The sequence below is a fragment of the Propithecus coquereli genome, unplaced genomic scaffold (assembly GCF_000956105.1).
Source record: "Propithecus coquereli isolate 6110/MARCELLA unplaced genomic scaffold, Pcoq_1.0 Scaffold155, whole genome shotgun sequence".
In the NCBI taxonomy this organism is placed as follows: domain Eukaryota; kingdom Metazoa; phylum Chordata; class Mammalia; order Primates; family Indriidae; genus Propithecus; species Propithecus coquereli.
Genome location: NW_012139969.1, coordinates 742046 through 744864, shown reverse-complemented (window position 1 = coordinate 744864; position 2819 = coordinate 742046). Strand labels below are relative to the sequence as shown.

Genomic DNA, 2819 nt, shown 5'->3' with positions numbered 1-2819 from the left:
TTTTATTTTTTTGAGACAGGGTCTTGCTCTGTTGCCTGGGCTAGAGTACAGTGGCATCATCATAGCTCACTACAACCTCCAACTCCTGGGCTCAAGCAATCTTCCTGCCTCAGCCTCCCGAGTAGCTGGGACTACAGGCGAGTATCACCAGGCCCAGCCAATTTTTAAATTTTTTGCTGGGATTATAGGTGTGAGCCACTGTGCCTGGCCCAGAAATCTTTAATAACACAAAATCCTTACCATATATTATAAAGATGAGCTGCCTGACTTCAGGGAGCTTGTCCTGATTAGGGGGTGGACAAAGATAAAATGAAAAGATCAGGGGACAGACATGGTGGCTTACACCTATAATCCCAGCACGTTGAAAGGCAGAGGCAGGAGGATCACTTGAGGCCAGGAGTTCAAGACCAGCCTGAGCAACATAGTGAGACCCTGTCTCCACAAAAATTAGCCAGGCATAGAGGCACACGCTTGTAGTCCCAGCTACTCTGGAGGCTGAGGCAGGAGGATCACTTGAACCCAGAAGTTTGAGGCTGTAGTGAGCTATTTTGAGTTCACAGCACTACAGCCTGGCCAACAAAGCAAGACCTTGAGTCAAAAAAAAAAAAAAAAAAGGGACAGGCATAGTGGCTCAAGCCTGTAATCCCACTCTGGGAGGCAGAGGCAGGAGGATTGCTTGAGCTCAGGAGTTCAAGACCAGCCTGAGCAAGAACAAGATCCCATCCCTACTAAAAATAGGAAGAAATTAATTGGACAGCTAAAAATATATATAGGAAAAAAAAAATTTATTTTCTTAGAAGCCTTCTATTTTCTCACAGTACCCATATACATTCATAGAACTTTCAAAATCGGCCATACCTGTATATGTGATTATTCTGTTTAGTAACACTCTCATTTCCTCACCCCCCACCTCCGTATTCAGGATTTATGAGGGCAGGACTATGTGTTCATTGCTGGGAACAAGCAACAGGGAAGGATCTGGAGGAAAGCTAGAAAGCAGTGGTGACTGGGATGCTATACTACACACAGCGAGGGGGAAAGAGCTGGCCAAAAAGGAGATCAAACTAAGAACCATGGCCTAATTACACATTAAACAAACACATGTGCTATTTTAGTTTATTTCACATTTCTACTTCTTAAAAGGGGGGAGGGGATTTTCTGGTAGGGGATCAGCCTTTACAAAATGTCACTGGTATTAAAACCTTACCCAAACTGATTTTAGTAACAACATGGCTTTAGGAGAGAAGGTGTCTAAATTTCAACCTAATATTAACCCTATTTCTCTGATTTTGCAGTCTGGACTGGCTATACTACTATATAAGTCACACAGACCTAGAACTTCCTTATCCAGCAGCTTGCTTCTAGTATTATTGGGCTTCTAAAGTAAAGCAAGATTTGTGTGTTTTACTCAGTTCTTTAATTAGAATGCTTCCAAATCCGCCGCAGCAAATGCTCTGATGTGCGAGGCAATCACTACACTGTTAGGGACGCTGCTAGGGAGGAACAGACAGGGAAGGAAAGGGTAACTAAGAGCGACACACAGTATGAGAGGGCTTGGCTACTGCACAGCACATCCTCAAGACTATCTCAATGACCACTTTTAAACCTCATCTCACTTGTTTTGGGAAGGTACACAATTTGATCCATCTCCACAGATAACCAGTCCAGTCCCCTAAGCCTAAGGTGTGAACAAGAAAATTTTATATAAATGCCTTCTAGCCTTGAGCAAATGGACCAGCCAGAGCACTCGAACACGTTGATGAAGCTGACGTTCACGTCAGATGGTTTCCAGAGAATGAAAGCAGTTTTCTCAGCATGTAAGAAGGCAACTCACTGGGAAACCAATGACCCTATGGCATTTGACTTTCTGCTTCTCAATGCAAACACGTGAAACAAATACCTAATTTCAGTTCAAACTCATTTCCCTTTTATTAAAGTCCAAGTACATGGTTTGGTACCCAATAAAGGAAAACGTGTTCAAATAAGGTAATATGTTATCATCAATATTTCCAGGTGACTGTTTACAATCAAGTAGTAATATCAATAAATTCTTAGGAAGCCCATCTGTAAGAGAAAACACAAAGAATTAGCCAGGAAAGAATAAAGTAGAAATCTTATTAAAAATAACATTTAGAGCTACACTCCAGGAAAAATACTATCTCTCTAGAGCCCTTTCTGCTCTTATAATACTTAATCCTGCCTATAGTCAACTCACAAGCCACAAAAGCTTTGTGGCTTTTTTGCCATTTATACTAGTAGTACTTACTGGGGTAGTCTTCTTTTCTAATTAGAAAAGCATTTGGTAGTTGCCCTTAAAAATAGTTTTTTGGGGAAAAGTATGTTACTACAGTTAGAATATATCCTATATAACATGGATCTTCTGGACCCCAGGGGAATAATATAGATAAAATGAAAAATTAAGAGTTGAACCATAAACAAAAGCTTCAGAAATGTAACTAGGCCCTGTGTGATGGCTCATGCCTATAAGCCCAGCATTTTGGGAGGCTGACGCAGGAGGACTGGTTAAAGCCAGGAGTTTGAGACCAGTCTGGGCAACATAGCAAGACCCCTCCCCCAACCTTTTTTAGTTTTTTTTTTTTTGAGGTGTTGGTCATGGAAAGACCCCATTTAAAAAAAAAAAAAAAATTAGCCAGGCATGGTGGTGCTCACCACCAGCTAGGACCTGTAGTCCTAGCTATTTGGGAGGAATCCCTTGAGCCCAGCAGTTCAAGGTTACAATGAGCTATGATGGCACCACTGTACTCCAGCCTGGGTGACGGAGTGAGACCCTGTCTCTAAAATATATTTTTTAAAAAATA

General features: G+C 41.6%; 1 protein-coding gene across 1 annotated transcript in view; it reads right to left on the bottom strand.

The window, feature by feature from the left end:
- Positions 1-1904: 1904 nt before the first annotated feature.
- LOC105807267 (cytochrome c oxidase subunit 5A, mitochondrial) overlaps positions 1905-2819 on the bottom strand; it is a 13011-nt gene continuing 12096 nt past the window's right edge. The window contains exon 5 of the mRNA XM_012640591.1: positions 1905-2064. The gene's annotated coding sequence lies outside the window, so the exon portion shown is untranslated. The remainder of the gene's footprint in view (positions 2065-2819) is intronic.